The sequence below is a fragment of the Crocodylus siamensis genome, chromosome 8 (assembly GCF_052110815.1).
Source record: "Crocodylus siamensis isolate JL-2025a chromosome 8, ASM5211081v1, whole genome shotgun sequence".
Taxonomy (NCBI): Eukaryota; Metazoa; Chordata; order Crocodylia; family Crocodylidae; genus Crocodylus; species Crocodylus siamensis.
Genome location: NC_143402.1, coordinates 41,799,048 through 41,813,189, shown reverse-complemented (window position 1 = coordinate 41,813,189; position 14,142 = coordinate 41,799,048). Strand labels below are relative to the sequence as shown.

At 49.9% G+C, this 14,142-nt stretch overlaps 1 protein-coding gene across 6 annotated transcripts in view; it reads left to right on the top strand.

Moving 5' to 3' along the window:
• NHSL2 (NHS like 2) overlaps positions 1-14,142 on the top strand; it is a 160,243-nt gene that overhangs the window by 61,236 nt on the left and 84,865 nt on the right. The window contains exon 2 of one of the 6 annotated variants that reach the window (XM_090061381.1): positions 440-527. The exons of 4 other annotated variants lie outside the window; for them this stretch is intronic. The gene's annotated coding sequence lies outside the window, so the exon portion shown is untranslated. Of the gene's footprint in view, positions 1-439; positions 532-14,142 lie in introns of all 6 variants that reach the window. One more of the 6 variants, XM_090061383.1, reaches the window with a different exon arrangement.

Sequence of the window (14,142 nt, the reverse complement as noted above, 5' to 3'; positions counted from 1 at the left end):
TGGTGGGGTGGGTAGGGACCTCTTTCTCTATCATCTCCCAAGAGGGGACACTCCTCAGTGACATGGAGATCCTGCTCCTCTTCCCCTGCAGTCCTGGAGTGCAACGCTAACTTCTGGCAAGTGTCCCCCATGTTTCCAAATGCTCATCATTTGGGCCTTTGAGTTGAATTGAGTTTCCACCAAGCATTCAGTATGTTCCTATATTTATTTCATTGCTGCAAGGAAATTTTCAGGGGGCCTGTGCATGCTCTGATCTTTGTGTTAAATTAATTTTGGGGGCTCAGGCACTAACACCACATCCAGAAGTGACATGCTCTGGCCTTATCTTGACACTCATGTCACAGTATCTAACTTCTGCCCTCTAGTCAGGGCAGACACCCATTGGCATCATGGGGGAGCTTGTCCTGACTGTGCCTCTTTCTCTGTGCTCTCATCACAGTTGCAAAAAAAGTCCTGATTTCTTCACCTTGCCTGGGATTTCAGTGCTGGAAGAGGGTCACCTGAGGAAAAAAGCACCATCAAATGCAGTAGGTAGAAATCTTTGGGGAGTACCCTGCGTGACTGTTTATTGTGTGGCCCATAGAAACGTGAGTTCCTTGTGATTCACATTGCCATTCCCAGTGCCAGCCTTTATCACCATGCTGCAAATCCTGTGGGTGAAACAACCTGGAGCAGCTGTCACTGCCATCAAAATGAGCTGAGATTCCAATTAGCTTTGTTCCTTGCAACAGCTGGCTGTGGTCTATCCCACGCCCACACCCCTGACAAATCTGTAAATACAACACAGTTCTGTGGCTGCCAGTGATGCTTATCCCATGACAAGCCCATAAATCACAGCCTAACTAGTGATTATGTTCCGGTAAGTGGTGGTCATCTGGCTTCATAATTATTTTATTGTGTGTCTGATTTCACAGTATATTCATTTTTCCCAGGCAAGAGGCAGATTCAGCTGAATGGTTATGTCAGACACAGAATTATTAGCAACTTGAGATAACAGAAAGTAACAGCTCAGCTTGCACCTAGTCTTACCTATCCCTCACTGGCACAGATAAGGATGGCATCTTCAGGGACATTAGCTAACGTACAGATGACAAGAGCTCAATTACCTTACACTCCAAGGTGTTCATGATCCCTAGCCACTAGGATGATGACATCAGCCTTCTTTAGACACAGGTGTGAGTAACTTCTTTTTGAAATGTAGAGAGCATCAATAAAGTCTACACAAGAAAGCACAGCATGTGCATTTCCTCTGGCACAGTGGGGAGAACAGGAAACTGAGTGGCAGTGGCTGGCTGCATGTTGGCACAGATAGCAGAGGCTCTGCCATTTCAAAAGTTCTGGGAAAACACCAGTTCCAGAATTAGTCTTCGTGGTATGGGGAGCTGATAGCATGCTGTGAGCTGATAGTACAGACAGGACAAGAAGGACCTGAGGTCTGGGCTGAGCTGTTGTAAGCTCTTTTCATTCCCTTCACACCAGAGAAGCAGTGGGATAACTGCAAGGTGGGCCTGCAAAGAACTGAATCACCTGGAAAACAAGCTTTCAGGAAGCTCCAGTCATGGCTCAGAAACAAACCAGACATGCACATGATCAGCACGGTCATTTGGTCCCAGTCAGAGGTACAAAGGGTGGAAGCTCCAACCCCAGCTCCTCCTGGCATGAAGTCCAGAGGGCAAAACCACAAGCAAGTTGAGCCAGGGCCAGTCCCTGCACAGGGACTCTGCACAGTGATTCTGACTGGGACCTTTGGGCACTGCCATAATGTAAATCCTGTAATAGTGGAATCCCAGTACCCATGTCAGCTGGGTCAGGAGCTCCATAGGCAAGAAATGGGCTTGGGGCCGTGCCATCACTCCCACACTGTTGCCAGACATTTCCCATATCATGAACTCATTGTTGGGTGATGATGAGTTAGTTACTCTGGTGCTGGGATGACCCCAGCCTGTAGCCATGCTTCTCTCCTCTTGCTTGGATCTTGTTGTGTAGTAAAAACTAAAACAAATCAGTAAGAGCTGCAGTTTGCCAGTTCCTCCAGAGATGCTTGAAACAGGAGTGGTGCTGGGGTGAGAGGCAAAGCCAGTGGAGAAGGGGTCTCCCACAAGTAAGCTCAAGCCCTGTCTCAGATCACACAAAAAATGAGTTGGCAGTCTGGGGGGAGTGGCATCCCTGTTGCTTACCCAAAGTGCCATATGGCATATTTAGAGTTCTCCACTCAATTGAGACCTCACGCTGCTCATAGATGTAGTCAGGATTGTGGGGTGTCAGCAGAGCTGTGATGAGGGGAACCCAGAGTGGAATGGGGCTATGAACTGGCCTGGCAGCACTTCTGCACACATTGTGGGGCAGAGTAGGGAGTGCGCTGCCCATGCTGGCCCATGCAGTGCTTTCACGTACACCAGGTTCCTAAGCTTTCTCTTGCCGTACTCTGATCAGCATGAGCCAGGGCCATTCCTGAGGCACACTGATTAGGCCACTTAGGGGCAGCTGCAGCTCCCTGGAAGGAATCTGCTTAAGTTGCAGACCCCACACTCCCATGACTGTTCAGCGTGCTTTGTAGCTTGCTTATTGCTAACTCTGGTGGCCTGGGGTCCCTTAGGTTCTCCTTGGAGGTGGGTGATGTCCCAGAATGCAGGGAACACAAGGTGGCATCACAGCCTCTGCATTGGCATGTAGCATTGAGTCAGCTCTAAGCCTGCTCCCTGATGTAAAGGGTGGGTGGACATCTTTGTCTGGAGTGCATTCTTGCTGCACATGGAGGTCCCTGTCAAGAAATAGGGAGTGGGAGGCCAGGGTGGGGCTACACCGGAGCAGAAGGAACCCTGAGTTCATGTGAAAGTTCTGCGGTGGATTCATGTTCTGATCCTGGGCAAGACCCTTCCCTTCCTTCTGCTTCCTTTTCCTCCTCCATGACAGAGCATGAAGGCTGAGGTGGGCAGAGCCTGGCTTAGCCCTGAAGGAGGTGGGAAGAGTCAAACACAGCCCTGGGGAAGGCCTGCTCTGTGGGTAGTGTGGCAGAATGCAGCCAGTGGGATGGCGGGGTGGATTCACGGGTGCAGTGCTGTAAAGATGGGATCTGATTGAGGATGGGCCCACAACACTGGGAGGGAGGGCTCTGAGCAGGAAGCAGAGAACAGCTATCAAGAAGAGGGGCACTGGCAGGCATGGGACATGGTCTTGTTCCCATACAGCTCCCCAGATATTTTGTCGGGCTTGCGGCTCTGAATCTGTCTGGTAGCAGGAGCAGATACTTTGTGGTGACCCCAATAGACTGAACACAGTGTCCTGTTACACTGCACACAGTGTGTCCCCCCGGGGGGATGCACATCTCGGCCATCACTCAACAGTCTACATTACCGTGTCTGTATTCCTATGTGAACCTTGGCCCCAAGGGTCCTGGGAGCTCTCTGGAAGCAGCCCTTTCCCTTTCAGGAACATGTGTTGAATGTTGCTCTCCAGGTTCCTTTCTCTCCAGTACTTGGCTCACACCCCAGCCCATTGTTCTTGGAATGAGCTCATTTTAATCACTACTTATTATTTTTTTAACTTAAGCAGATTTTTTTGTCCAAGCAGTTATCCACTGTATTTATGACTTCTTCAAAGATGCTGCTTCCCCCATTGCCAAGGCAGGGTAGATGTTAGGTAGTTGAAGAAATTCTGTGCATAGTGACATGCAGAGTTTGACACCTTCCCTCTCTCAACTGCTCTTGGCTTATCATTCTCCCTACTGGTCTTGTAGAGCCACTGCCTCCAGGAGAGAGGGGCATTAAGCATTGGCGTGAGCTAGCATTTGGGTGTGGCTGAGGAAATTATACCTGTGTTAATCACAGCAGGGGGGATGCATAGGGGGTGCACACAGATAGAAGATAGAAGAAGGTATATTATACACACACAACCATTTTCCAGCACAGCAAACATTATGAAGTGTGCTGGGAAGGCAGATGCCAGGTTTTCAGGCAGGGGAGCGAGAGGGGCCAGAGGGGGTAGGGGAAGAGCTGCAAGTTTCCCCCTGCCCCCCTACAAAGTTAGATGCATCCTCTTCCCTAGCAGCCATGAGACTTCTGCTGCTAGTGGCAGCAAGGAGGTGGGAGCAGCATCTGCACCTGCCCCACCTCTACTAACACCAGCAATAATAATAACCCCCAGCACCAACAGCACAACAGTCTCCTTCACCCCAATTTCAGTTCCCAGCATAAGCCTTTCAGTGCTAGAGGAGGAGCTGAATCTGGAACCAGGCGCGCTCAGTGCCATAGCCAGGGAAATTCTGGGGAAGGAGGGAGAATCTGAGTATGTGGCTCCACACCCCTCAAAGTTCCCCTAGAACCAGGTCTTCTTCTCTGGAAGGCACTTCAGAGGAGATTGAGATTGTGGAGGCAAGTGGCTCAGCTGAGTCAGCTCCCCCTGTTGTTGTGCATCTGCCTGTGAGGAGGGGGATAAGGCAGGATCCCCAACCACACCCCAGAAGCGAGGGGGTAGTGTGGTGTGGGATCATTTTGAGGTGGAAAATGATCCAAAGTATGCTATCTGCCTGCACTGCTGATGCAAGACCAGCCAGGGCAAGAACGAGAAACATCTCAGCACCACGGGGATGCTGATGCATACCAGGAGGCACCACCCCCTTACCCTTGCTCTTCCTCAGCCTAGCACCAGTGGGAGCATGCCCAAAGGGAAGTCCCCCATCCCACAGAAGCAGAGGCAGGCCACCCTGGACCAGTGGGGGAAAGGTGGGGACAAAGTGGGGGGGTGTTCCCAAAGCAAGCGAAGCCAGAACATTGGGGATATATCTGCTCTAGATGGCCAGCCCTTCTCCTTAGTTGAGCGGCCGATCCTCAGGCGGCTCATAGTGCTCATGGCCCCATCATACCACGTGCCTGCACGCACCACCTTCAGTAGGATAGTGGTGCCCTCCCTGTATAAGGCATGCAGGGAGTACTTGAGGAAGGAGCTGCCCAAGGCAGGTCCGCAGGTGGCCTTACACTTCACCTCAGACATCTGGAGCAGCCAGGGTGGAGATCATGCATACCTCTCCCTCACAGGGCACTGGTGTCATCAGTCAGGCCATCGGTGGGCTCTCCTTCAAGCAGAGGTGATGGATGAGTCCCACATGGTAATAGAGATCATGGGGGGGGCATGAACTGCGTGGTGTAGGGGTGGCTCGTTGGGCAGAATGAGCTCACTTGTGGATTCATGGTCACCAACAATGGGGCCAATATGGTCAAAGTGGTGCATGATGCCAACTTTGTTGGCATCCGCTGTGTGGCACACAAATTCCACCTCATAGTCAGGGATGCCTTGGAGGGGGACAGGGCTCCTGGTAAGGGTGCCATCACAACCAGCCAGCTCCTTTCAAAATGCAGGAAGATGGCAGGCTACTTCCACGACAGCATCAATTGGGCAAGATGCTGTGGGACAAACAAGCAGAGCTAACATCCCGCAGAACAAAATCATGCAGGACATGGAGACTTGGTGGAACTCCACATATCTGATGCCCAAAAGGCTGGTTGAGCAACAGAAAGACCATCCATGAGATGGCCTTGCTCGAGGAGATTGGGATCAGCAACCCCCTTAAAACAGAGTGGGATACCATCTCCCAGATCTTGGTGGTCCTCAAGCCATTCCTTGAGGCCAAGAGCCTCAGCACTAGCAATGCCCTCCTTAGCCAGGCAATCAGCACAGTGAGGGAGCTTCCGAAACAAATGGAGAAGTTCTAGGGGATCGATATTTCTGGCTGGGGCAAGCCGCTGTCACCAGAGGTACAGGCACTGGTGAAGCAGGTAAAGGAGGGCATCAAGAAACAGTTAGATCTGTTGCGGTCTAATAGGGTCCACATGCTGGTGGCCATGTGTGATACAAGGGTGAAGGGGAGCGTGTGTGCCAGCAAAACCCTGGATCATTGGACGGAGGTGCTGATGAGCAGAGTCAGGGAGGCAGAAGCAGGGGGATGTGGAAGAGGGGGAACCACTGTCCCATGCCAGCACTCCATCCACCAGCCAGTCTCCTCCACCACAGGCACTGCCAATGTGGTCCAAGGACATAGCTTCCATGTTAGGGTCCAGAGGCACCAGACGCCAGCATCTGACAGGTAGCGTTGAGGCCTTGGTGATTACCTATCTTAATGAGGACATGGACCCGCTGCTCTGTGACCCCTTGACCTACTGGGCAAGCCACAGCCAGATGAAGTGAAGTTCGAAGGCTTGTCTGTGAAAAATGATTTGTAAATTCGCTTTGAGGATCAGGCTAGAGAGTGGAGACAGAGAGGCTTTCTAGTGGGAAATGTGCCAGGGAGTCGGGTATTTTTGTTTGTAATAGATTTCCAGTGTGCATTCATTTTGGTGTTCAGTTGTTTCATAGATTTCATAGACATTAGGGCTGGAAGGGACTTCGGAAGATCATCGAGTTCAGCCCCCCGCCCAAAAGACAGGAAGTCAGCTGCGGTCATAGGATCCCAACAAGATAAGCATCCAATTTGCTCTTGAAGGTGTTCAACGTAGGTGCTTGAACCACTACCGATGGCAGGCTGTTCCAGACCTTGGGGGCTCGGACAGTAAAGAAATTTTTCCTTATGTCCAAACTGAAACAATCTTGCAGGAGTTTATAACCGTTCGACCTCATCATCCTTTGGGGCACTCTGGTGAACAAGCTTTCCCCAAGGTCCTGGTGGTCACCCCAGTAAACTTATAGGTGGCCATTAGGTCACCCCTGAGCCTGCTATTTTCCAGGCTAAAGAGCCCCATGGCTCTGAGCCTGTCATCATAAGGTCTGTTTTCCTGACCTCTGATCATGTGCGTGGCTCTTCTCTGGACTCTCTCAAGCTTCTCCACTTCCTTTTTGAATTGCGGAGCCCAAAACTGGATGCAACGCTCCAGCTGCGGCCTCACCAAGGCCGAGTACAAGGGGAGAATGACGTCCCGGGATTTGTTTAAGAAGCATCTATGAATGCAAGCCAACATTTTGGTCACTTTACTAGCCGCAGCATCACACTGTAGGCTCATGTTCATCTTGTGGTCAATGATGACCCCCAAGTCTTGTTCTTCCATAGCGCTAGCCAGCGCAGCACTGCTGAGCCTATAATGATGCTGCAGGTTTTTCCTCCCAAGGTGGAAAACCTTGCATTTTTCAGTGCTAAACACCATCAGGTTCTCATCCGTCCATTTGCTGAGCCTGTCCAGGTCAGCCTGGATTGCCCGCCTGTCTTCAGGTGTTGATGCTTTGCCCCAGAGTTTGGTGTCTTTGGCGAACTTGGCCAGTCTGCTTCTGACTCCAGCGTCCACATCATTAATGAAGATGTTGAACAATATGGGTCCAAGGACAGAGCCTTGGGGGACTCCACTGGTCACAGGGCACCATGACAATTGACTTCTGTCAATTACTACCCTCTGGGTTCAGCCATGGAGCCAATTTCCCAGCCAGTGGATCATGGTGGACCCAAGGACACAATTGGCCAGTTTTGCCAAGAAGTGATCATGGGATACCAGATCAAAGGCTTTTTTGAAGTCAAGATAGATCAATCTCTTCTCCCTTGTCCAGATGATAGGTCACCTGGTCGTAGAAGGAAATGAGATTGGTCAAGCAAGACCTACCCGCAACAAACCCGTGCTGGCTATCCCTCAGGATGTTGGTATTGGCCAGTCCATTAAGGATGGCCTCTTTAATAAACTTTTCTAAGATCTTCCCCGGGATAGAAGTCAGGCTGACAGGCCTATAGTTAGCTGGATCCACTTTCCTTCCTGTCTTGAAGATAGGTACCACGTTGGCCTTCTTCCAGTCTTCGGGCACTTCACCAGAGCACCAGGAGTTTTCAAAGGTCTGTGCCAGGGGCTGGGCTATGATGCTCGCCAGCTCCTTGAGTACCCTGGGGTGTAGATTGTCAGGGCCGGCTGACTTGAAGATATCCAGCCTCTCAAGGTGTTCCTTCACGAGGTCAGCATTGATGGAGGGTAGGGGATCTCCTTCAGCCGGACTACCCTGTCCCGTGGCGGGCATGGGCGTCCCACGGGACTGAGGAAAGACCAATGGAAAGTACCCATTTAATAGGTTTGCTTTTTCCTGGGCGTCAGTTGTCAGCTGTCCCATCTGGTTCAGCAGGTGTCTAATGTTGCCCTTGCTTTTCCTCCGGCTCCCCACATATCTGAAAAGGGACTTTTTATTGTCCTTGATGCTTGAAGCTAGTTGGAGTTCAGTTGCAGCCTTGGCTTTCCTGGTTTGCTCCCTGCAGGACAAACCCAGTGCAGAATAATCCTCCTTGGATCATCCTTCATCCTTTGTAGGCCTTTCTTTTTAGTCTTAGGAGGTCTGCTAGATCCCTGAAGGGCTGCTGTGCCCTCTTGCTGCCTTTCCTCCAAGACGGAATAGACTTAGCTTGTGCATTGAGGATCGCTCCCTTGAGGAGCAACCACTCTTCTTGGACTCCCCTCTCCCTGGGGTCATGGTCTCTTAGGACCTGACTGATAAGCCTCCTGAGCTTGTCAAAGTCGGGTTTCCTAAAGTCAGTGACTTCCGTGTTGCTGACTGACTTGCCAGCTTTACGGTGGATGGTGAAGGTGATCAGCTCATGGTCACTGTCACCCAGCTTCCCATTGATCACTAAGTCGTCGATTAGGTCATCCCCAGTAGCCAGTACCAGGTCGAGCAGCACTTTGCCTCTCGTTGGCCGGTAGACTTCTTGAGTCAGGTAGAAGTCATCCACACACAATAGGAAGCTTTGCGACTGCTCAGATTTTGCTGAGTGATCCTCCCACGAGATGTCTGGGTAATTGAAGTCACCCATGACAACCGTGGTCCTGGAGCACGTGGGCTCAGCCAGTCCCTGGGCGAACTCCTGGTCAAGCTCTTGACTTTGCATGGGAGATGTGTAGTAGACTCCCACCGTTGTGTCCCCTGTGCCGTGTTCCCCACAGATTTTAACCCAGAGGGTCTCCAGTCATCCACCCCAGTTGTCAACATCAGCGTGCAGGGACGCTGTAGCTCTCCTTAACATAGAGAACTACACTCCCGCCCCTTTTATCTACACAGTCCCTCCCGCACAGGGTATAGCCATCTACACCCGTGGTCCAGTCATGGGTGGAGTCCCACCAGGTCTCTGTTATTCCTATGACATCATAATTATTTGCATTAAGCAGGAGGACGAGCTCTTCCTGCTTATTCCCCAAGCTCCTGGCATTTGTGTATAGACACGCAAGTGTCCCCTTGGGGGCTCTTGCTTTGCCCACAGATTGTACCAGGGCTGGGGCAGGGGAGGGCTCCCTTAAGTGCCTTGGCCTGCTGGCTTTGCAAGGGTTGCTCAGCAGGCCAACAGTGGCGGTAGTTCCCCCATGCCCCAGTGGGCTTAATTGTTGCTTGGTGTCTCCTATGTATTTTCCGTCAGGGGATGTGGTGCTGGATGAGATCTAGAAAGTTTCTGGAGGTGCAGCTGCAAGATCCATGAGTGGTGATGGTTCTGTTGTGGGGTGTAATAATTGTGGGGGAACTGGAGATATGTTGACAGGTTTTGCATTTCTTGTTATCACATGGTCTGGATCCATTCAGTGTGTTTTGGGCTGTAGGAAGTTTGCTTCTGGTGATGAGGTTAGTGAGGTTCTGTGCTTGTTTGAATTTATGACCCACTTTTCACAGACAAGCCTATGAACTTCACTTCATCAGCTTCCTGGATACAAAAACTCATGGACTCGATATAGACATTGAATTTATGATACACTATAACCTGCCTGACATCTGACTCCCCTGGTACCTCTCCACTTTTACCTTCAACACCCCCTCCCTCCCAGTCTGTCCGCCACCCCTTACACTGCAATTTACATTTTCACTGACTGGCTTTCTTGCATGCATACCAGCCTCTGGCTTCTTCACTATTCATTCCATCCAGCAAGAGCGCACACACACCAACTGCAGATGCTTCCTCAGCCTGACAAAGGGTTTTTAAACCCGAAAGCTTGCTAAGATACATTTCTCCAACTATTTGGTTTGTCTGACAAAAGATATCAGAGGAACCCTCGACTGGTCCATGCTGGGGCCAGGACCCAAAGCAGGGTCAAAGGGCCAGGGGCCCACCGCGAGGAATGCCCAGAGCAAGAGGCTTGGGATTCTGATTGGCCTGAAAGCAGGGCCAGGGCCTAAGATCCCAGAGAGTAGACCACAGCTGGAGTGGGTGAAGGATGCAATCTGCGTGGCATGGGCCACAGTGTAGGGTAGGTATGGAGCTGCGGAATGGATGTCACCCCAAGACACCTAACTGGGCAGCCTCCTGCCTGGGAAGCATCTAAATCAGTTTTCCATCAAGGCATGGCAAGTAAAAGAGGGGCAGGCGGTTGGCCCAGAAACAGGTGGGTGGGCAGAGATCTAACCTGTTACAGGCTACCATCCCTGCTGGTTTCATCCCACTGCGCCTTAACATACACACAAGGTCACACATCACGAGTTTTGCTTTGAACAGTTTGAGGTGCAGTTTCACAGAAACCCCTGCACCTATCTCTTTAAAACTTGGCAGGCTTCATACCCTCAGAAGGAGCTACTATCTCTGCTGTTTTCATCTGAATCAGGCAAGAAATGACAAAATTATAGGCCCATTATAGCCTATGGCCAAATCACCAAAACAGTGTCGAAATTCCAAAATAGATTCAGCCAAATCAAAATGGAACAGTGATCCAAAACATCAAAATGAATCACTGTCCTCCAAAACAGCCAAATCCAAAACCAAACCAAAACATAGCTGTTTCTCACAGCCTTAGCAAATACTGATGACAGTCCTAGTAAATACTGATGTATTATTAGGTCTAGCTACACTCTGGAGCTCAGCATGAAAGTGGTGGTGAAGTGGACTTCCTCTGCCAAACACAAACCCATGTTCTCCCTGCTGCTTCTAGGACCCAGGTATATATGGAGTTAACCTTACCTCCCTACTAGGGACCACTTTCCAAGCACCAACAAAGCCACAGTCCCAAGGAACCATTCTGTGTAATCCTCTTGCAGAAATAGGAAGCAGGTCCAAAAAGGTGGAGTGATGCAGCTATGGCTAAGAGTCCCTGGAAAAACTGAGATTGGAGCACATCTCCTGTCTCCCAAAGAGCATCTAGAATGTGGTTCCAGGCTCCTGTCTTGTAACAGAGGACACTATGTAGGAGCTTTGCTGCCAGTCCCTAGGCTGGTTGCCTGGAATTGGCTATGGAACCTTTAGAGAATCCTTCTCCTCTTGCTCCATAAAAAAATGGATTGTGTGGTTTAGGTCATAGGGTGAGGAGCATCTGTTTATCAAGGCTTGTAGCCAAAGTGTGACATAGGTAAACACCTTCCTGGGCTTGTGTTTTGCCCATGCATTTTGTCACTTGAATTCTCACACAGGTGCAATGCATCTCACCATTTGGAGGCACCCCAGGCACAGGGAGTAGTGAGGAAGACTGGGCTGAGATCCATTTCCACTCTCTGATCTCTGAGTTACATGGTCTGAGGGGCCTAGGAGCTTGTCTAGGATGAGCAATAGCATGTGGCTGAAATGCCCTGAAGGGCTGTATCTACCAGGTTCAGGCAGCAGTGAGGACAAGGAGGCTCAGTGCTATACAAGACAGAGTCTGGATTAAATAATGTTTTTATTGCTAGGGATGGTGTTTGAGATTCAGTTAGCCAGCTCAGCTGTCTGCCCGGGAAGGACTTGCCATTGTAATTTGAGCACATCTGATCAAAAGTCACTGAGAGACAATAAAATAGGAAGCCACAGCAATGCCATCTAGAGAGGTTTTTTTCAGCAGGAAAAGAGCCTCCCCAGGCTGCTGCCAGCTGGTCCAGAGTTGCCTGCCTCCTGTCTTATTATGGAGAGAAATAGGAGGAAGTATTTTCCAGGTTGCTGTTAAAAGTGAGCTATTCCAGACTCATCTCAACTACATGTCCTCCTGAAGACATTGCAGAAATCAGGAGCAAGCCCTCAGTTCTAATGAGGAATCAATTTTTAGTCCTCAGGGCACAAATGGACCCTGCTGTGCCCACAGAGACTCAGCATCTCCAGCCCAGAAATTAAAACATGCAGCCAGCAAGGATTGTGCTGTTCTGTGCAGAGTGCTGCTATTAAGATCCTGTGTGGTAGAAGCAAAGGCACCCTTCCTCTCCATCTAGTCATGGCCAGGTAAAGTCCTCCAAGGAAATGCTTCTTTCACCAAGGTCTGATCATTCACAAACCCTGAAGGATTAGGAGAGATGGGCTGGGAGCTTAGGCCTGGTGCTGGGCTTCTTCCCCAAAGTGTGGAATTTCCCCCAGACTTCTAATTCTCTTTAAATCTAGCTGTGAGTCAATGCACTGAAGTGTTTCATATGTACAGTGGACTGGTGCAGCACTTCTGTGGCAGGGACAGTTCTGCCCACAGCTGGGCACCAAGTTCCTATGCACAGCTGCAGCAGGCGCACCCACCTGCATCCACATCAGTCAGAGAAGACATTTCTTTTTCCAAGTGCTGCTAAGTACTGATCCAATTTGTGCCTGTTTCCATAACAACCTCCTAGTGCTTTCTGGTTCTTTCTGTCATTACACAGATGCTGAGATTTGGTGCCTAAGTGATGCACAAAATGCTTCACCATTTGGAATGGTCAGCAGAGTTCAATTTGGAAAACTAAGCCCCAAGCACTATGGGCTATAAAGAGCCTTGTCCTCCTGCTTAGCTGCCTGGGAGGCCATAACATGTTCAGATCACTCACTCTTACCTCCTGCTCTACCACCTACCTGAAAAGAATTATGCTTTTTTTTCTTCCCTTTAAATATCTAAGCAGATCCAGTGAGTTTTAGCATATGTGAAAAGGGGGAACAGGATCTTAATGAATATATTCCAGGAAGGTTTAAGTCCACAGAAGTTTGTGTGGGCCTCATCATTTAACCAGCATGGGTGTGTGTCTAGCCATGAAGCCAGGCTGTGGAGACTACCCTCAAATACCAGCATCAGGCAAACTGTATTCCCCAAGAGAGGCAAGACCATTTTGGGGTCTCAGGGTGGAAGGACTGACTGCTCCACATACCTCCTCTGTGTACTGATCTGCACAGGCTGCCATCTCCTCACCAGGAACATGCTAAATGTTTAGTTTTGATGTGATGTCCTGACCTATTGGGATATGTGTCTGTCTGACTACCCTGTGGCACAAACAACTGATGCCATTGGCTGGGCATCCTCAGTGCCTTTGGGCAGGCTGAATGGGAGCTGCTTGGCCCAGCTGGCCCGCATCCTTTGACTGTGTTCCACATGTTCCATGGATCTGTTGCCAGGGCTCTGACCCCAGCACTGGAAGCCCATGGGGCACGTTGCTTTGAGTTCTGGCAGTCATAGGTACTTGCTTCTACAGGGACATCCTGGATATTTCCTGGTGGGGATAATATTGAAGGAAGTTTCACCTGAAATGAATTGCTGCCTCCCCACACCACATAGCACTCCTCATGCACATACCATTGGGCACCAAGAGTCTTGAAATTATAATGATCCAGCTACAATGCCCTTATTAAATCCAAAGGTCAGTAGCAATTGTACACTTCAAACCATGTTCTAAAATACTGTTAACAGAATACTAACCATACATTAGATAACAGTGTTACAATACTTATTAATGACCACACCCACGCAGTGATAACAGTTACAAGCAGGTGATCAGAACACTTAAAACTGGGCGATCCTAGCTGCCCATTGCTGCCTGGCTCCAGCAGATCACCTCACGCTGGCAAAGAATCTGTCTTTTCTGCCTCTCTCATCCCTGAGATTTCTCATTCCATCATATTTTTCTGAGTTCTAGAAACTGGTCAGAACTGGTCCAAACTTCCATGCAGATTTATCACGTAATCCCCAATACACAACACCTTCTTACTTTCTTTGTTCATTCTTGGTGGGTCTCCCTCCTGGAGACATCCTCCTTGACACTTTGGCTACCAATCCCCTTCCACTTTTTCTCCTACATTAGCACATCTGTGGGTCATCATCACACTTCATCCTCCTACCATTAGCATTTTGGCTATCTCTGAGTCTTTCAGATCATGGATTTCTGGCATTGTCATGCTTGCACCCAGCATACTGAAACATCCCAAGACCTACTGCACAGTTACAATAGAACCAGGTCCCCTACAGACACCCCCCGCACTGAGAGGAACTTTCACAGCCTGGGAGTAGGAGGAGAAGGGCTTTGATTTTT